Here is a 21,818-nt window from a genome sequence, read left to right on the forward strand (position 1 = left end):
AAGTGCACCTACGCACCCCTATAAATACATACAACCGTACATACATACTACACGTGTGTGCAAATGCAAAAATATCCAACAAAAGAAGACATCCTGCCTCAAAAGGGAAAAACAGGCTGGAGAGATGGCTTAGCCAGTAAAGTGCTTGTCACATAAACCTGAGGACCTTGGTGCCCCCTCCCCCCCATGGAAAGGTGTCTCTATCTCAGTGCTGAGGTGTGGATTCCTGGACCTGGACTTGATGGGCCATTGTGAGCTCCCTGGTGTGGGTGCTGGGAACCACACATGGGTCCTCTGCAAGAGCAGCGTGCTCTTGATCACTGAGTCACTCCCCATCTCTTCGGCTCCAGCTTTATGGAGATACTTAAAGCATTACAATAAGTTTTTTTTTTTTTTTTTTTTTTTAAGATTTATTTATTTTTCACTATGTACACAGTGTTCTCCCTGTATGTATACCTGAATGCCAGAAGAGGACACCAGATCTCATTACAGATGGCTGTGAGGCACCATGTGGTTGCTGGGAATTGAACTCAGGACCTCTGGAAGAGCAGCCAGTGCTCTTAACCTCTTGAGCTAGCTCTCCAAGTCTGCTTGTTTTTTTGAGACGAGATTTCTCTGTGTAGCCCCTGCTGTCCTGGAACTCACTTTGTAGACCAGGCTGGCCTCGAACTTACAGAGAGCCACCTGGCTCTACCTCCGAAATGCTGGGACTAACGGCATGGGCCACTGCCACCTGGCTACAGTTAGTTTTAAGCATGCCAATGGGTTCAGACTAAAGTATAAAAAGTATAAGTTCTTTTTTTTTGGTTTGGGACAGGTTCTCGTGTATCCTCCTAGACTGGCCTTGACCTCACAACATTCATGCTTTTGTTTTCCGAGTCCTGAGAGTACAAGTGTGTGTTACCATACCTGACTTACATGAGCCTTGTCGTTATTGCCCCAGTCACAATATAGAACATCCCGTAATCCCCAAACACTCCTCATCTAGTTAATCCCTTAACTCTGCCCCTGCTACCTAGCAACCGAGTTTTTGTTGTGTGTTACCATCATCACCTGCATGCCTTTTTAAGAATTTCATGTAAATTAAACCACACAGGGTTTCTCTGTGTAGTTTTGGTGGCTGTCCTGGATCTCGCTCTGTAGACCAGGATGGCCTCGAACTCACAGAGATCTTGAGATCCTGATACTTTTTTTTTTTTTTAAGACAGGGTTTCTTTGTGTAGCTTTGCGCATTTCCTGGAACTCACTCTGTAGACCAGGCTGGCCTCAAACTCACAGAGATCCGCCTGCCTCTGCCCCCTGAGTGGTGGGATTAAAGTCTTGCATCACCACCACCGCCGGGCTTCTGCCCTGATCTTAATTGTTATCTCTCCTCATCTGCTGCTTTTGGGCTTGATTTGTTCCCTCCGTACTTCTTGGTATTCATCCATGTTGCCGTATGTGGCGTTATTGGTTGTGACACTTTATTTGCTGTGTGAATCCATTGTGCGAATGTACCATAATATGTATTTACCCACTGAGAGACATGTAAGTGGTTTTCAGTGGTGGGCTGTTGTGACTGAAGTGGCCATGAGCACCAACACATGAGGTTCTCTAGAGAGAGGGGGGATTGAACTCAGGCCGTTGGACTTGGCTGCAAGTGCCTTTACCTGCTAAGCCATCTTCAGCTCCACTGCTGGGATTTTCAGTCATTAACCCCTTTTCTCTGATTGGCTCTGAGGCTTACGCAGTTGATTTTTTCTTGCAGATGTGACCTTTTCCACTTCCCACTCTGCCCCCGTCATCCTTCCTTTATCTCTGTGGAGCACATCACCGTGAATCTGCTTTGGTGTCTGTGCACCGACCCTGTCACCCGTGGCCTTCCCGGGTCTGCTCCTTTCGGCCCGCCCTTTCTCTCACTGGGGGCCGTATTTCCCTGCCTCTTTCCAGCTGACAACTCTGGATTTGGATCTTGTGAGTTCTGTATTGTAGCATGCTGGGCTTCTGCACCTCTTCAGTTATTGTTTGAATTTTGCTGGTCTGGGATGTAGCGAGGTCCTTGGAACTAGTTTGATCCTGGTGAGCCTGCTTTTCAGCACAGTTGGGGTAAGTCTAGAATAGTGTTTATCTCAACCAGAGGCTGCTGCCCTCTGCCCTCCAGGCTAGCTGCCTGTATTGGGAAATAAAGTTTTATTGGGACACACTATGGCTATCTGTTGACATCTTGTCTGTAGCTGCTTTAATGCGCTGGCAACAGAGCTCTGAGGCATTGCAGCAGTGAACCTGTACCCCACAGCCGGAAATGCTTAGTATTAAAGGAGAAGTTTGCCAATGTTTCGCCGGAGCTAATTTGGTAGGGAAAGATCTGTTCTGAGGGACTGTACCCAATGCTGTCTGTGGTAGGAGTTCATTCTAATCTGTTTGGGTGGAATACGAACCATTCCTTCCCTGAGCAGGCTCCCAGATTGACTGACCTGCCTACTCATTCCTTCCTGCGGTAGCCCTGGACCCCCTCTCCAGACAGAGTTCTGGGTGCCCCTGGGATCACTTTCTTTTTCTCTGCTTTCTCAGGGAATCCCTGTCTTGTGCTTGCTTTGTCCAGAAACTTGCCTAATGTCTGAAAAAAAAAAATTGTCTTTTTATGGCTGAAAGCTGACATAACTTTTGTTATTGTTTGAGACAGAGTGCCACGCAGGCCAAGCTGGTCTTAAATTCATCATATGTAGCTGAGGCTGGCCTCAGACTCCTGATCCTCCTGTCTCTACCTCTCCTATCTAGCCCAGTTTATTGAACTCTTTATTTTGTTGCTTCTCTTCCAGCTTCCCACAGCTGCAGCCACCGTTGGGATGAACATGGAGTGAATGCTTAGGGTCTTCAAATACAGCTGTCGAGTTCTGGAGCGTCATCTCCACTGTACCATGTGCCGTGATTTAGGAGAGCTCGAGTTTTCTGGGGTGAGTGATTTCTGACATTTTTCATCTCTGATACCTGCCTGGGATGTCTTCCTCTGATCTCCCACCACACTCTTAGGAGGGAGGTGCTGCTGGCAAACCTGTGTTATTAATGGGGAAACTAAGGTTCAATGCCATTGTCACTCTTCCCGGGTGGACCAGCTGGACTTGGGGCCCAGGTTGGTGTGACTAGCCTAAGCTGACCAACCAGATGCTCTGGTTTCCTAAAGATTTCCCGAGTTTAACACTGAATGTCGTGTTGACTGGGAAACTCATCAGTCTTGGGCAGACTGAGGCTGTTGGCACCCTAGGAGAATGCCATTTCCCTCTGGCTTTCTTCTACAGCCTTGGCATGCATTTGTAATTGTGCCTACACACTGTTAAGTGCTTCGGAGTGGGAGCCATTGTTACTGGTCCTTATTCCAGTCCTTCTGACTTGATCACCACGGATATTTTTTACTTTTATGGTTACCCAGTACCAGACTATCACTCCTACCTTATGAGGTAGGACCTGTCCACCATTCTAGAGGCTTATTCATTTATAGCCATGCATAGAAATATTACCTAACTCATATTTTTCCTAAGAGTGGCACTGGGGATGTAGGTCAGTGGTCGAGTACTTGCCTAGTACTTGCGTGCACAAATGAATGAATACACTTTCCCCCAGAAGCAGTGAGGCTGGAGTCACTAATTTGAGGTTTACAGTGACTTTGTAGGTCAGAACTATTACAAATACTGAGAGACAACTCTATTTTGTTTGCATCAGCTCTTGGATACTTTACAGTATTTAATGTGGAAAAGAGGAAGTAGCTTTATTTTACTCCCAAGTGAACACTTGTGGGAAATAGTCCCAATTAGGACTCAGCTAGAGAGGCAAAAATCGTGGGAGATCGTATATGCTGAGAGCCGCCTTATACAGAGGCTTAGGTGACTGTGGGGTTGGATGGTAAGTGGCTGGATCTGCAGGAAAAAGATCACAGTGCACGGCTGTGGCTGTGTATGGCTGCCTGAGGGGACATTTAGGAGAGGAAGGGAAAAGCCACTGGGGATCCACCAGCTGATGGAGTCTGTCAGTCTGTCTGTGGGTCCATCTGCCAGCCTTCCTTCCTTCCTTCCTTCCTTCCTTCCTTCCTTCCTTCCTTCCTTCCTTCCTTCCTTCCTTGCCTGCTTGGAAAATCTCAGCCTCTCTGCTTAATTGAGTTGAGCTCACTAAGGGTAACCTCTTTAGTTAAAGTCAACCAATTAGGGCCTTTAATGAAATCTATAAAACCTTTCCAAACAGCATGGTAATTAGGGCTTGGTTGCAGACCTGGGAGTGGGTGGGTATGGTGGACAATGGCTGCCTGCTCCCTTCACTCTTTATTGTGGAGTCTAGCCAAGTCCATGGACCTCAAGATCAACTACAGTGTTTGTGGAACTACATTATTTCTAGATGTTAGAATGATACCTTCTGTGTGGTTGAGGTCACATGATTGTGACCTGGCTACCTTCCTCTTCAGGTGGGTTTTGTTTAACTCATACCAAGTGATAGGACTGGGATTTGAGCTGAGGCCTGAGTCTGTGCTCCTGGCCTTCATGTTCTGTGAGGGCTCAGTGTGGCATTGGGACACAGTCTCCTCTTAAATACTGCTTCATATTGTAGGAATGTAGAGTCTCTATGGGGATCGCATGGGTCTTGGTTGCTCAGAAAGAACGGGGACATGTATGTACTCTTGGGGTTATGATCTCCCTCATAAATGCCGAACCTTGGTTTCTGCCTGTAGCATCCTTTCCAGGTGCCATCAAGAGTCCCATGAGCCATCTAAACTTTGAAGATATACATACTCTTTTATGCCACGTTCATGCTTCTCCAGAGTCGCCAGATTCCTATCCTGATGTTTCACTATATCTCTTGGCCAGACTCTCACAGAACCGTCTTCATGAGCTCGGCCCCTCCCCCAGCTCCTTTAGTCATGAACACCTGCACACTGTCATAGTTAGGTTCCTGGTGCCATGATGAAGCACCATGACCAAAAGGTCAAGAGGAACTCTAGGCAGGAACCCGAAGGCAGGAACTGAAGCAGAGGCCATGGTGGGGTGCTGCTTACTGGCCTGTTCTCTATGCTTTCTCATACAGTTTGGGACTACATGTCCAGGAGTGTTCCTGCCCACGGTGGGCTGTGCTCTCCCACATCAGTCATAATCAAAACAACGCACCACATGCTTTCCCAGAAGCCAGTCTGGTGGGGGTGTTTTCTCAGTTGAGGAACTTCCTTCTCACATGACTCTAGTTGTGTCAAGTTGACCCAATGATAATAATTAAAATAAATAAATAAATAAACTAACCAGGACACATGTGTCTAAGTCATCTTACCATGTGATGAGTATGGCACCAACTACTAGGGATATGACATTCATGGGACAAACACTCAGAAACCTTCCAACTTCCCATTCTCCTGTCCCAGAGAAAAGGCCTAGAAAGCAGGATGCCACCTGAAACAGGAAAGCCAGGCCCACCATGTCCTGCATACTGCCTCTGTGCCTTTCTTTGTTCAGCAGATAAATACAAGGCTGTGTGGTTTTCCTTGTATAGACAAACACGTGAAAAAAGTTGACATCAGCGAAAGTCCCCTTTTGTCAACATCCTTGTGTCTCCCCTCCTCCTTCCCAGTCTATTCCAGAGATGACCCTTGCTGTCCATTCAGTGTGACCTTTCCAAGTGTTTATTCCACATGTTTACAGACAGGCAGGTAGGCTCTTTGGAAAGTATTCACCATTGTATAAAACAGTCATTCTGTGTTTATTGGGAAGATGGGAGGATGAATGGGTGTGTATGTGTTTCCTCTCCAGTTTCCTTGCTGGCTTCCCCGATCTGTGCCCTTCCTAGGCACAGCGGCTGAGCAGACGAAGAGGGGCATGTGTCTGGATTCTAGCTTGTACCTATGAACCATGTAAAATGGGCAAGGACGTTGCTCGATGTCTGTGCTGTAAGCTTGGGCTCTGTAACAAAAGGACACAGGCCGGGGGTCAGCTGCAGAGCTTTATTTCCCACAGTTGGGGGTTGGGATGTTCAAGGTCAAGATGCCAACATGCTCTTTGCAGCTACTTTCTCATGGTGTCTTTAGAATTTTGGGGGTGGGGAGTGGGGGGAATGAAGAGGGAAGGAGGAGGTACCTTCCTATCATTCAAAAAAGATTTATATAATTCCTGTCATTATTTTTAATTATGTGTAGGTGTGTTTGTCTGCATGTGGGTATGTGCATGTGAGTGAGGTGCCCGTGGAGGCCAGAAGCATCAGATCCCCAGGAGCTGGAGTTATAGGCAGTTCCGTGAGCTGCCTGACCTAGGCAAATTCTGATCCTCGAGAAGAGTGAGTGCTCTGAACCACCTTTCCAGCCGCAGATTTCTAGTCTTTTTTTTTTTTTTTTTTTTTTTTGGTTTTTTTGAGACAGGATTTCTCTGTGTAGTGTTGGTGCCTGTCCTGGAACTCACTCTGTAACCCAGGCTGGCCTCGAGCTCACAGAGATCTGCCTGGCTCTGCCTCCCGAGTGCTAGGATTAAAAGCGTGTGCCACTGCTGCCTGGCCAGATTCCTATTCTTTTTTTTTTTTTTTTTTTTCCAGAGCTGAGGACCGAACCAGGGCCTTGTGCTTGCTAGGCAAGCACTCTACCACTGAGCTAAATCCCCAAACCCAGATTCCTATTCTTATAAGGTGAATTTTGAAGGGACAACATTTAGCCTACAGCCTCGCCCGCAGCGTTCTGTCAGGGCCACCGTGTCCAGAGCTGAACGTCTCCGTTCTCCATTGTCCTGAGTTCAGGGCTCTGCTCTCCTGCGGCCTTTCTAGGATGTTTGTTGACACAGGCCTTCCTTACGGTAGAGTGACTTGCCCGGACTCGAGGGAAGCTGAGGGCCTCCCGATGGCCTCCATCCCTAGCATTCCATTTGAATTAGTGGAAATTTCAACCACCACGTTGTGAATGGTTCCAGATGTGCAGGCCTGGAGAGTGAGATAGCTAGAAAGCCAACTTCACATTAAAAGTTAAAGCTAAGCTTGGGGTGGGCCAAGTCACCAGCACCTAAGGGTCTAGGGTGGGGAGAGCACCGTCATGGGGTGGTTCCAGCCCGATGAAATAGGGAGCTCGACCCATGTCACAGTGAAACAAGTGGCATGCCAAAGCCAATTAGGGAACCTCATCCCTTGGCCCCGATCTTGGTCGGCTTGAAAAGCACAGGACAAAGACTGAAGGAAATAGAGTCCGCACAGAGTTACTCAGAAGGGACAAGTGTTCACTGGGGGATTGGAGGCCTTCAAAGGAACAACTGTGGAAGGCCCACATGGAGATTCTGTGGTGGGGACTGTGAGTCTCCCGGGATGGTCTCAGACACGTTTCAGATGCCAGGATGAAAGCGTGTGAAGCAGGGCTTTAGGGTAGACGGCGTGGATGACGTTCGTGGAGGCAATATTGGGGGAAATGAGCTCCTGGCTTGATGTGGCCAGGATGCTCGTAAGAAAGCGAGACATGAAGACGGCATGCATTATCCTGAAATGAAGTGTTGGCTAGATACGGGCACCATGTGGCAAAGGGCCTGCCGAGCTAAGCCTGCAAAAGGCAGAGGGTGGGTTGAGGGAACAGGAGGCCAGGGGGGTGAGGCTGACCACACACCCACTCTCCTTGTGGGTTGACTTAGGTCAGTTACTTGTGTGGTACCAGATAGCCACGGTGGGGGAAAATCACCATCACCAGCAGAGAGGGGGGTACCAGAGGTTTTGATTGTAGACCTGTGATCAGATAGGCCACAGCACTTTTCTGTAGGTGATAAAAATAGTATAGTCAGCCCTCCATATCCACGGCTCCCACTGTCACAGATTCAGTCAACTGTGGATGGAAAATAGTCAGAAAAAAAAATTAAATCTAGACTGAAAACACACCAACTTTTTCCTTGTCATTCCTTAACCAAGACAGCATAATAATTTAGTAGTGTTTACCTCGTGTTAGGTATTATGAGAAATTTAGAGCAAGAAAGGATGCAGGTTACACACAAATACCACATCATTTTATATCAGGGATGTGAGCACCTGGGGGGTACAATATCTTTAGGGATCCCAGGACCATTCCCCTTCAAGGGGATTGATTGAGGGGCTGGAGAGATGGTTCTGAGATTAAGAGTACTAGCTGCTCCATCAGAGGACCTAGGTTCAATTCCCAGCACACACACGGCAGCTCGCAACTGTCTGGGTTTTTCAAGACAGGGTTTCTCTGTGTAGTTTTGGTGCCTGTCCTGGATCTCGCTCTGTAGACCAGGCTGGCCTCAAACTCACAGAGATCCGCCTGGCTCTGCCTCCCGAGTGCTCTGATTAAAGGCATGCGCCACCACCGCCCGACTATAAAATTAACTCAGACTGAATGAGGAAATATCTGGAAAGAGATTGAGTAGTTCACGGCAAGTGCTTGTAAGTTCAGTTCAAACTGTCACATCTCAGAAAAACAGATTGTGCCTTTGTGATTGGGGGGACATTTTCTACCTCTTTAGTCAGAAAAAAAAAAGTCACAAAAGAGAAACTCAGTGATACAAGTGTAATCAAAGGGATTTTGGCTACAGTCACACAGAAGGGAAAGTAGAAAGTTCTCAAACAGTAGTAGTACAAGTGTACTACTACTTACACTTTACCAAGTCAGGGGATTAAACCAAGCAGCCCAGGTGTGGGATGGCTGGAAAGGAGAAAAGAAAGGGAGTGAGTTTGACATCCCTGTCCTCCTGTTCGTCAGCTGTCTGTTGTCTTACATTTGCATGGAGATAGGTAGCCCACTCTGCCCTTGTGGAATTCACTGGCCGTGTTGTCTCCATATGGATGTAGCCTTAGTGTGAGAATTAAATGGAATGAATGAGAAGGATCAGAACCCAGCACAGGCTGCTTCTGTCTCCTCGAAGGTTCACCGGATCTTACATCTGGTAGAATTTCAGTGCACACTTGATGTATTTCCTCATGGAATCAGGAACCATGCAGCTGGGTTCCTGAATCTAATCTTATTTTAGGAAAAAGGCAAATGGGGAGGCTAGCTGGGGAACTCAGAGGTGAAAGAGGAGCCCCATGGGGGACTGGGATTGTAGGGGTGCAGACGATGCACCAAGAGGAAGACCCCCTCCCCAGCCCTTTCTAGACCTGGGGCACACTGGAGAAATTTGGATCAGTGTCCCTTATGCCTTAGTGAGTTTAACAGCCACACTGGAACAGGTCCAGGAACTTTCCTTTCTATTAGCTACCCCAGAAGGTCTGCTCCAGGTGGCCCACAGATGACAGATTGAACATTTCTGGGCTAGAGAAAGTCCACTTCTTAGTTTTGACTGTTCAGAAAGCGGGGCCACCGGTCAAAGCTAAGGCGGCAATTCTTGTTTGGGAGGTGAAATTGCAAGATGGGCTGAGTGATGGGTAGAACAATGCAGTGGAACACACGGGCTTGACGGGTTGCCACGGTTTCTGAATGAGCCCTGAAGGTCACCCAGTGTTCTGATATGTGACTCCAGGCATGTACGTTCAGGGAGCAGACATCTCAGCTTAGTTAGAGAAGGCGGTGGAGAGTCTGGGCTCCTTACTCTTTCCTGACTCTTCTTCCACAGCAGTGAAACACTCACACTTGGTGCTGACAGCCATACCTTTCAGGGTGGGATTACCTATCTTCTCTAGAAGCCAGATCTCAAGACCCTTGGAAGGGGAGAGCCATCAGGACAGATGCAATGCGGGCCAGAGAGAAAGAGAAGGAAGCGGTGGAGGTATGTAGGAGGGTATATAGGTTTCCCCAGTGGAATAGAGAAGCCAGGCTGAGAAAGGTCCATTGTTTGGTCCATAATGAATTGTCATCCTGAAGCTGAATATTCAGAAGAAAGATTTGTAGAGAATGTAACCTAATTAGTTATGTTAATCGTGATATTAAGAGAAGCCTCCTAGAATTTGAACCCATCATAAATACCTATCTTATTTTTAATTCCTGTTTCTCACCGCCAGAATAACTTCTGGTAATGGAAGACACTGCCAATCAAACGATACTCATGAGAAATTGCAGATTTCTGCAAAAGGCTGCTTCAGATGATGAAGTTATCATTTGTTTATTTCTGAATCACCCCGCCCCTTTCCCAGCCCAACATTCTAATAAACGGTCTCACCTGGACCAGAAAACAAATGAGCTTGTGAATCTCCTCCAGATTCATGCATCTCTTTCTCTGACAACCTGTAAATTCACAAGACGCTCTGACAGGAGTATAAAAATAATCATTGCCGTTCTTGAGGTCTTCCAACTGCATGCTGGGTTCCAGAGAGTAGTATCCTTGTTTCACGTTCGCGTGAAGTGTTCCATCTGTGCATTGCCAGATCTTGGCTAACATTAAACACTGGCAAACGGCATTAATCTGTCATAGAAATAGGGGAATTTAGTCACAGGAAGCGAAAATAACTGATCGTGTCGCTTAAGGAATCTGCAGGAAATAGACAATTAAATGTACTTTCTACAACCACCCTGAGCCGTTTGGAAATGTGTCAGGTACCTTAGGTTTGGTGGTGCATTCCAGCCATTTGGGAGGCCAAGGCAGGATTGCTTCTACCTAGGAGTTGGAGACCAGCCTGAGACCCTGTCTCTGAAAAACACATAAAAATATTTCAGGTAGCTGAGGTCTAACCATAGGAAGAAATACCTGTTTAACCAGATAAAGATTACTAAATTCTGAGACATTGATTTTAGAGGAGGGAGAGAGAGAGAGATAGAGATAGAGATAGAGATAGAGATAGAGAGAGAGAGAGAGAGAGAGAGAGAGAGAGAGAGAGAGAGAGAGAGAGAGATTGCTTGTGGACAGAGTGTAAAAAGAAGCTATAGCTGTTTTTAATGTATTTGAACTACTTGTGAAAATATAGACAGGTTGGTCAGGTAACTGATGGCAGGAAGTTAAAGGATGCAGGGGTGAGTAGTGTGGAGTTCTTCAGTGTCTGTAGGTGGCATAGACTGAAGAAGAAAAGGTTTTGAGCATCTGAAAGGGCAGACTCGTGAGCAGGAGGAACTGGGATGCTGCTCATGTCAATCAAACCAAAGCGACGGAAGAGACTGTGGCAGGAGGTGGAGGTCATCCGTTCAGGAAGAGGTTGGAAGAGGTGTCTGCCACATAAAGAGAAGGGGAAGATACTTTCATTAGCTGAACGTTTGGGGCGGGGGGCTGCAGTGTTCAGTTAAGGCTTTAGGGAACCTCAGCTACACATGAGACTCCGAGCCAGCAAAAGGGAAGAAGAACTTGTCACTTGGCCGCTGTGGGACCGACCGCTTTCCTTTACTGGCCTTCCCGAGCACACTTGTGTAGGAACAGTCGGCCAAGGCTGTTGAAGTGGCTGCTTTGTCTCCAACAGTTAGCTCTTCCAGCCCTGAGTTCTTTGGCTATGGCTAAGATCTCTAGGGCCCCTCAGAGACTTGCCTCAGGTGTGTACCTTGTAGGGTGGTACCGTTTTAATTTCTTGCCTCTGATCTTATTTATTTATTTTCCAGAGCTGAGGATTGAACCCAGGGCCTTGCGCTTGCTAGGCAAGCGCTCTACCACTGAGCTAAATCCCCAACCGCATCCGATCTTATTTTTGCCAGACAGGATGATTGTATTTGTAAATTGATAGCCCAGCTGGAGCCAGTGCAAACACAAAAATAACTTAATAACTTAGAGTCCTTAAAAAAGTTCTGAGTGGATTCATTCCGGAATGGCTTTATTCATCAGGGCAACTGCCCAGCGTTGTAGCTTCCTTCTTTTTTTTTTTTTCCCCCTCAGTTCTGTCTTCCCTGGGATGCCTCTTTTCCGATCTCTTCTTCTCCATGACCACTGCAGACAATACTTTTCACCCTGACTTGGATAGATAACATGTCTGCCCAGGTGTACAGTGGATCAAGTGCCCATGCTTGAGACAAGCACCAGGGCAGGAGGGGTTCATTGTGTAAGTTGGTCATACCCGGTCACATCTTCCTGCCTCAGCTTTGCACATTGGCAAGGATGGCCTGACTAGGAGAGAGAGAGAGGAATGGGTTCTGGAACCCCCCTACCCCCCCATCCCCCCCACCCCGGCTCTGTGAGATCTGTGAGTAGGGGAAGAGACAAAAGGTTTTGATCCCAAATCAAGGGAAGGCCACAGGGGTGAAAAAAAAAATGGCCAATTCAGAGAAGGCCCAGGGTTATGTGCAGTCCAGGATGGCTGTGCCATGTCTACTGAGAATGCCCTTTGTTCCAGAGACATTGAATGAAGGACTCAGGATAAGGCTGGTACACAGGGCTCGAAAGAGATTACAGAGGTGGGGGGAGCTAAGGGGTGGAGGGGGAGGGTGTCTGCTGGGCTTCCTGCTCTGGATTCCTGCCCTCTCTCCCATGTAAGCCATGTGTTCCCTCTACACCTCAGCATCCAGCCAGAAAAGCCTTTTGTGTTTTCTTGGCAAAACTAGGGCCCGGTAATTAAAATCCATATGCAAAGCTGCTACCTCCAGAACACGAAGGTCTTTTAATTAGGATGTAATTGGTCAGAGAGGTACCATCAAACAGCTCCCAGCCTGGCCCGCTGGAAGCAGGAGTGCTTGAAAAGTCCCAGACCGGAGAAGGATAATAAATGCCGTAAGTCGCATCTGTTGGAATGATTCGTTCAAGGTATACGTTTCTGTTTGGTTGCTATTTTTAAAAATTCTCTACGCAGCATTTCTTCAAACACTGGCAACTGCCAGAGTCGTCTTTGGAGGTAGGAGTGTGAGGAAGTGAAGTAGTAGGTGGCTTAGGGGAGGCAATGTTTTCCTGGGGGGAAACTATCATAGCGGGGTAGGCAGGGAAGGAGGGAGGTGATGTGGAGTTTTGCTTTGAGTGGCAGGTCAGGGACTCTGGGGTCATGTCCTTCCGTGAAAACAACCACGGGTGCCTGAGCAGTCTGTTGCCTTTGAGGTGGCCATGCCCCTGCTGTCTGTCCCTCAGCCTCACCCCACGTGTGCTGTTATGTGGGTCTGTCTTGATGTGACAGAGGCTTTGGAATTTATTTTGACAGACAAGGGCTAGCAGCTGTGGGGGGAAGCAGGGAGAGGGACTTCACTGCTCTCAGGATCTAAGGCAGACTGCAACACCTGGTCCCCTGGTTCTGCTTGACTGAAATAGCCTGGAAGAAGGAAGGCAGAGGAAGGCTGAGTTTTCTTCAGGTCCTTTGGGCAAAGCCGGAATCCTAACTTAAGGCTTAGAGAAAATTTAAAGGGCTGTGGATGGAGCTCAGTTCTATTTCCGGTGGTCCATAAACCAGGCGTGCTGGCATAAGCCTGCAGTCTCAATAGTAGGGATCAGGAGTTCAAGATAATCCTTGGCTGTATATCAGGTTTGAGGATAGCCTGGGCTACATGAGACCTTATCAAAGGAGGAAAAAAAAAAAGCTCAGAAATAGTAGAATGTGGTTGTTGGAGCTACAGAGTTGGGGTGAGAGATGGGGAGATGTTGGTAAAAGTGTGGGTGCTCTCAGCTCTGGGGGGGTAAATGCGCATGTATAATGCACAGTGTGGTGTGACTGCATTTAACAGTGTTGTTATGATGAAGGTGGCCGAGTGAATGGACTTTCTTACCCTGAGAGCAAAGCGTGCAGGGTGATGGACGTACTCAGTGACTGGATCAGGGTCCTCATTTCACGGTGCGTGTACATACATCAAACCATCACCCTGGACTCTGAATATATACAGTTACATTTTTTTTCAGCGAAACCCCCCAAAAAGCTATAAAAGAATAAACAGATGGGTTTAAAGTTTAGAGACACAGAGACTTGTGTTGTCCAAGGGGTTGAGTTGGGATGGTTCAGCTCCTTTGTCACCCCCAGGGACCCTTCTAGGTATGGAAGTGAGTAAGGCATGTGGCTACTCCTCAGGGCAGTTATCCGATGTGTTGTATGTGGGATGATGGGGGGGGGGGGCAGGTGCAGAGTTCAAGCCACCATAAGGCCCTCAAAGCCTTGGATGGGCCTCTCTCAGTCTCCATTTATGGGGCCAGAACCAGGATCCCTATTGCCCTGAAGGTCAGGGGACCTTCCCTCTCCTGTTTTCTCCAAACTTTTTTGCTGGGGTGGGGGTGGGGGTGGGGGAGAAGTGGTTGTTCTTGCTGTATCAGAGTTCCCTCCCAGTAGGCTGAGGAGTCGTTTGAGCTGAGACCTGAACACACTGACTGACTGCCATTTTTTTTTGTTTGTTTGTTTGTTTTTGTTTTTTGAGACAGGGTTTCTCTGTGTAGTTTTGGAGCCTGTCCTGGAACTCACACTCTGTAGCCCAGGCTGGCCTCGAACTCAGAGATCTGCCTGCGTCTGCCTCCCAAGCGCTGGGATTAAAGGTGTGCGCCACCACCGCCTGGCTAACTGCCATTTATTTAGGAGCCATTCATTCATTCATTCATTCATGTGGCCCCCCTTTCCGTCTTTGGTTGGAGATGATCTGGGAGGTATCCTGGTGTTCCCTCATTTTGTATCGTGATGGTGCCTGGCCCTTGCTGGAAGCTCCGATTGGACCTGGGAGTGGGCCTTCAGGGACAGTCACTTGGGCACTACTGGCTTATTGCCCCTCCCCCCACCCAGGGAGTTCCAGCCAAACTCTGTTGGAGCTCTGCTCAAAGCTGAGAGCTAAACCCACCCAGTCATAAAGTGTGGCTTCACACTGCTGTACTTTTCTGTGTGTCTCCTTCCCTCGGGTCTCCTGGAGGGGGTCTCGGAAGTACAGCAGAGCTTGAGTTTTTTCTGTGTCCCGCCAGTCCCTCGTCAATGTCTTGTGACTCTTCTTTGGGATGCTGCCTGTGTGAGATGAGCAGGCTTTGTTAAGGGAACAGGCCTGGAGTCTCCAGTGCAGGAGACAGGAGGATCTTGCTCTCCTGTTATGTCCTACGAAGCAGGAAAGAGAGGGATCCAGGCAAAAGCAGACATGGAAACCAGGAAGGGGACGAGGAGAGAGCTGTGGGAACTGACAGGAAAGGGAGGTCAGAGGATCTGGCTTCTGGTGGAAGATAAAAGTAGTGATGACTTAAAATACCGTGTTTAAATAAATTAAAGGGGATGGAGGCTGGAGTGTTATTTGTCGGACACGTAATTCCTCGTTTCTAGAATTCTCTCCTTGCAAAATAACAGTATTTTAGGCGTTGGTCGTAATGCTGTATGAAGAGATCTCGGCTAGAAAACAAAACAATTGATTAGCTGCTGCTGGGAGTTATTTATGGTATCTTCTTTGCTGTGACATCTGAAACAAAGATTGGTCTTGAGAAGGCTTTGTGGCATTCTGCGTACAATTTGGTATATGATCTAGGGATGGATAGTTCCAGAAGACCAAGATGTGGAGCATGTTTCTTTGTGGCTTGTCTACACCTGCCGGAGGTCGAGTGCACCTCTTACAATTACATGGCAGCTATTAGCCACCAACTGACACCAAGATTACAGGTTAAACTCTGAATTGGTTTAAACTGTAGCATGTGTCCACCAGACTGAGAGCAGAGTGGCGGGGGTGGAGGGGTGGGTGTGGGAGGGGGCATGTGTTTGGCAAATGGTGAGAAGTTACTCAGCCTCAAGGCAAAGTCTGTATTAGTGATGGTTCCTCAGTGAGAAGCAGGGGCAGATGGACTTAAGTCTGGAGTCAGGGAAACGTGAACACTGAATCCAGACTCTGTAGTTCTGATAAAGTCTCAGTTTGCCTTCTTGGAAATGGGTATGCACATATCAGATTTGTAAAACAGAATTGAATGAATTGGAATTCTCAAGCTGCTGTCAAGGACGTTGCACTGAGCTCCGTGAGGAAATACAAACAAACAAAATGGTAGCAGAGAGAGGACAGAGCGGATCGCCCAGCCTGCTGCGCACTGGTTGAGAGCTGCTCACTGGCCCTGAAGACCGGGGTTCACTGGCTCTGGTACTTACTTATACAAGCCTAAGCCGTGTGGTCCTGGGCAACCTCTCTGAGTCACAGTGTCCTCACTGGGACTGTGAGGGAGAGTAAATGACAGCACAACACCGAGCTTCAAGGTAAAGGAGGTGCTGTACCCATCTGCAACATTTCTCCCCTTACAACCGCAATTCCTGTTCTAACCCGGAATTTTTCCTCGGTAGTAGCTCAGCCATTCCCCACAGGTATACATTCTTTAGTAATTCTAGGCCATCTGTCCAATTTCTGCCAGCCTCCTCTATTGTTATGTATTACTATTTCTTCAGATCATTTTTTAATACTTCAGTGCATTAAAAAAACAACAACAAAAGGGTTTGGGGATTTAGCTCAGTGGTAGAGGGCTTGCCTAGCAAGCGCAAAGTCCTGGGTTCAATCCTCAGCTCTAAAAAACAAAACAAAACAAAACCAAAAAACTTCACAGCTTCTCATGATGAACATCTGTAGTCTTGGAACCTGGGTTGCTGAGGCAGGAGGATCATGGATTTGAGGCCATATTGAGACTTTGTCTCAGAAATAATTTAAGTAAACAGGAAAAGAAAATTTCACTTCACTTTGCATTTTATTTTCTGGTACGGGTACTTTGCCTGCATGTATGTCTGTGTACCATGTGCATACCTGCTTCCCATAGAGGCCAGAAGAGGATGTTGGATCCCCTGGAACTGGAGTGTGAGCTGCCATATGGGTGCTAGGAATTGAACCCGGGTCCTCTGGAAGAGCAGCGAGTGCTCTTAACCACTGAGCCATCTCTCCAGTTCCTCAGCCTGCTTTTGCAAGTGAAAATTGTATAAATCTTAAAATGACATGATTACAAGTTACACAAAATCCTTGTATGTTCTATTAGACACTCACGCATCATTCCTAGAGAGATGCCCATAGAGACCAGAAAAAGGTATCAGATCCTCTGAAGCTAGAGTTACAGACTTCTGGGAACTCTCTGATATGGGTGCTGGCATCTGGTCCTCTAGACAAGGCAAGCACTTAATGGCTGAGCCATCTCTCCAGATCACAGTCTGCATTTACAAAAGAATTTCTACTGATTAATATATGTTTTAGAGGGCATTTATATTTTTATTGAGGTAACATTCACATGTATAATTTTTTTTCTTTTTTTTTTTGCCATCCTCCTGCCTCAGCCTCTTGAGTGCTGGGACTATAGGAGTATGCTACCACCTGCAGCTCTCCTGTATACTTTCAAGGTTGGAGAAGCAAACCTCATGCTTTGGGGCTCATTCAAATACCTTCCAACTCTTATAACAAATGCTAAATGGGTATTTCTCTCTCTCTTCCCAAGGTCTAACTCTGTATTTCCAGACTACACATTCCACTCCAGCTTGGGCCCGTCTTGACCTGGGGAGCTCCCTGGCATCCATCCTGGTGCCTTCCTGGCCTCCCCCACATCAGCTGTTGCTGGGTGTCCATGCCTGTTGCTAGGTGTCCATGCCCGTTGCTAGGTGTCCATGCCCGCTGCCCTGCAGTCTGTTTGTAACATCCCTCTTGCTCCTCATGACTCTTGCTACATTTTCAGTCTTTCCTGTGTCTGTGTTGCTGTCCTCTCTTATTCATTCTCTCTCCTCCAACTCATCCCTGCCAGCTCTGCATCCTGAAGGCATCTCACATCGCTGAGTTATCTTCAGCGATCCTGTTACCTACCATGTGTAACAGGATTCCTCGACTTGACTTAAACTCCTTCTGCATGAGCGAGTGCTCCCTCTCACCTGCACAGCCCCTGAGCTATGAGCAAGCCAGGTAACCCACTATTAGTTTATGTCCTTTAAGTCTGTGGTACTGGAGATTGAGCTTACACGTGGCAGGACACTGCCACTGAGCCACACTGCCAGCCACGAGCTGTTTGTTGGTTTACACAAAGCTTTTCCTGTCTCTGCTTGTCTACATTACCACTCGCCTTACTAGCTCCTATCTTTACTGCTCAGAACTTTGCCTGGTTTGAGATCCCTGCTTACCTCTTAGCCGCCCTCGTCCCTTCCGGTGCCTAGCTGCTCTCGCCCGTCAGAGTTGTGTTAGAAGTAGACTTAACTCTGTACATGATAGGGAAGGCCACTCCACTCTCAGTGTCATAGACACAATTTTCTTTTCTTTTCCTTTTTTTTTGGTTTTTTCGAGACAGGGTTTCTCTGTGTAGCTTTGCGCCTTTCCTGGAACTCACTTGGTAGTCCAGGCTGGCCTTGAACTCACAGAGATCCGCCTGGCTCTGCCTCCCAAGTGCTGGGATTAAAGGCGTGCGCCACCACCGCCCGGCTCATTTTTTTTGAAAGTCAGTGTGTGTGTGTGTGTGTGTGTGTATTTTATCTAGGCTGACTTCAAACTCCTGGGCTCAAGCAATCCTTTCACCTCAGCCTCCTCAGTAACTCGATGTTACTATGAATGTATCCCAATGTGACTAGCTCAATTTAATTTTCTTTAATCCAGTTTCTGTTTGAGCCCCTCAATTTAAAGTGGGTTCATGTCCTGATGAACCCACCATAAATCAAAAATATTATAAATCGGGGCTGGAGAGGAGGCTCAGTGGTTCAGAGCACTGCTGCTCTTCCAGAGGACCTGGGTTCAATTCCCAGCACCCACATGGCAGTTCTGTCTGTAACTCCAGTTCCAGGACACCTGACACCCTCATACAGACATATATGCAGGCAGAACCCCAATGTATAATAAATAAACAAGCAAACAAATAAATCAGTCTTTTTAAAAAAATGTTAAAAATATCAAAAGTCAAAATGCCATTAGGAGCCAGGTGTGGTGGCACACAGCTTTAATCCCAGCCCTTGAGAGGCAGAGGCAGGCAGAGCTCTGTTAGTTCAGGGCCAGCCTGGTCTACATAGCAAGTTCCAGGATAGGTAGGACTTCATAGAAAGATCTTGTTTCAGCTGCACCCCCAGTGCCGTTGTGTGTCTGACATACTACTGGCCATAACAGCTTAGCAACACAGCACACGGCAGAGTTTTGGTCAGTCTTGTAGTGGACAGGGACTGTGGCTTACAGCCACTGCCACGTATCATGAGATTATCCTACTGTGGGTGGGTGGCGTCAGGAAGTGGTTCTAATTTAAATATGGTTTCTGTTGAATATGTGTTGCTGTTGTACCCTTGTGAAGTTGAAAAAAAATCAAGTTCACGCATTGTCTTATCAGTGTTCTATGGCTGTGCTGAGACACCCTGACCATGGCAACTCTTATAAAGGAAAACCTTTAAATGGGGTTGGCTTACAGTTTCAGAGGTTTAGTCCATTATCATCATGGTGGGAAGCATGGCGGCACACGGGTAGACATGGTGCTGGAGAAAAGCTAAGAGTTTTATTGATTGGCAGGCAGCAGGAAGAGAGCAAGACACTGGGTCTGGCTTGGGCCCTTGAAACCTCAAAGTCTGCCCCCAGTGACCCACTTCCTCCAAGAAGGCCACACCTACTCCAAGAAGGCCACACCTCCCAATCCCTGTCAGGTAGTACCACTCTCTAAAGACCAAGCATTCAAATATTGGAGCCCATGGGGGTCATTCCTATTCAAACCACTACACGTGTCATTAAGTCAGGGGCTAACTGTAAAATAGCCTGTCCCCTATTCAGTTCACATTTCTATCTATTTAGTGTGGCATATTGAGTCCCAGAGGGCATCTGTCAGATGGCATCTGCAGAATGGACATCACCCAGTCTAGTCTCTGTCTACAGGACCTTTGGATGGCAACTGCCTTGGTCCACGTTTTTCTGTAGCTCTGCTCCTCTCCTTTAGACGTCTAGGGATCCCCTGCCCTTCTCAAGGTACTCCAAATCTGCCTAGAATCTTCTCTGATGCTTCCTTTTCCCTGGAGTTCATCCTATTGAAAGCCTCAGGGATGTGGGGAGGGTGCAGGGGATATGGGGAGGGGATTGCAGTGGGGTGGTGGTGGTAGGGGTGACTTTTGTCTCACGTGGTATCAGGAAGCCTATGTTCTCCTTGGTGTATTTACCCAGAGTGTTAATTACCAGAGTCTGTTTTGTTCCCAACGGGGTGGGAAGCTCTGAAGAAATTTTTCTCCCTATTTTTTCATCCCTTCCTTGAGAAGCACAGACTAGTCTTGCTGAGGAGAGCGCAAGCATCATACCTACAAGGAAACCCAGAGACAGTATCTCCCCAGATAAGATTTGTGAATTGCTTGAGGACAGGGACCCCTATAGACTTCATCCTAGGGTCTCCTTGGGTCACTGAAATAGTGCCTTGTGCAGAAAGGCCTTGGATGTCTGCCTGTTTATTCTTTTGATTATTGGCATCTTATCCAGTCTCCCATTTCATCAGTATTAATAGATATCTGTCTATCTGTGTGGGATAGTACATTCTGAATAGAGGGGATGGGAGATGGCTCAGTGCGTAATAGCATTTGCTGTGCAAGCTTGGGGACCTGAAGTCAGATCCCCTATAAAAATGCCAGGTGCAGTATTTGCAATGCCAGTGCTTAGAGAGGCAGATGAAGCTTGGAGGCTTCCTGGGATTGCTGGCTAACACCCGATCCCCAAATTCACAAGCTCCAGCTTCCGTGGGAGACCCTGTCACAAGGGACTTCAAGAGAGTGATGGAAGTGGATACCTCCTTTCATGTCTGTGTCTCTATCTATCTGCACACACACATGTGTGCACATACATGTAGATACCACACACACAAAATATGAGTAAAGCCAGTGCCATGTTTGGTCTGGCTAGATAAACAGCTAAATAAATGAGAACAGTGATGTCTGATGCACTTGATTGTTGTGGAATATTTGTTTAACTATGCAAAGATGTGTGGCTGTGTTGCCTTGTCTGCCTAAGGTACCTGATTGGTCTCATAAGAAGCTGAACGTCTAATAGCAAGGGAGAATGTGTAGCAAGGTGGGACTTCTGGGCAGGGAGAGTAAGTAGGAGGAGGGATTTAGGCTCGAGGAGGGAGAAAGAAAAGGAGAAGCCAGGGGCCAGCCACCTAGACACGGAGGAAGCAGAAAAGTAGGACATACAGAATGAAAGAAAGGTAAAAAGCCCTGAGGCACAATGTAGATGAATAAAAACAGGTCAAATGAAGTTAAAAGAGCTAGTGGGACAAGCCTAAGCTAAGGCCGAGCGTTCATAATTAATAATAAGTCTCTGTGTCTTTATTTGGGAGCTGGTTGGTGGCCCAAAGAAAATTCCAACTACACTCGATTCATTCAGCCATTAATTGAGAACAGTCCATGGGTCATGCACTGTTACAGGAGGCAGCAACTAAGGAGGGCGTTATACAAGACAGCACGTGCAAAGGTCCTGTGGCTGAAAGAAACACATTCCTCTCCCAATGGAAATATTTTAGCAGGCTGTGGGATTATTTAATTTTGGAGTGATTGCCATAGACGCTCTTGTCTTGCTGGATACAATTTATCCTTTTCAGAAAATGCTAGCATATTCTTTGTGTAGTCTGCTTTATGAAGTAACATCTCTCCACTAAGAGTGATACTTTCTAGTTACGTCAGTGGGTGACGCTTTGAGGATTAACCCAGGCATAATCTGTTGATTGTGATGACTCTGATCACTCACTGACTTAGCCTTTTACTTGGTCTTGTGAGAACTTAGTGTTCACAAATGTCAAATCGAGGGTATGGGAGAGATGAGTTATGATTGGAGCTGTGCCGTCTACAGATGACATTAAAATTCCAGTGGCTTGATCCATGATAGTTTCAGGATTGTTCTTTGTGAGCACACACTTGTCTTCTAAGCAGAGATTTCCACTCCCAGGTTCCTTCCATATTGTGCTTCTGCCGTCCACAAGCTGTGGCTTCCAAGGCCATGTCCAAAGAAGAGCGTGGTGCTCATGGCCCAAGGAGTTGTACAGCCCAGGCCTTTCAGTGATGCCCACACTTCAGCCCATTTTCCTCTGGCCAGTCTCGGGCTGCAGCTGATGGTCTGGAAGATGGGAAGTGTAGTCTCATGGGCCCGGGAAGGAGTGGACAGAGTTAGAATGAGTGTCGATGAGTCTCCACCA

This window comes from Peromyscus eremicus, chromosome 19 (genome assembly GCF_949786415.1).
Source record: "Peromyscus eremicus chromosome 19, PerEre_H2_v1, whole genome shotgun sequence".
NCBI lineage: Eukaryota > Metazoa > Chordata > Mammalia > Rodentia > Cricetidae > Peromyscus > Peromyscus eremicus.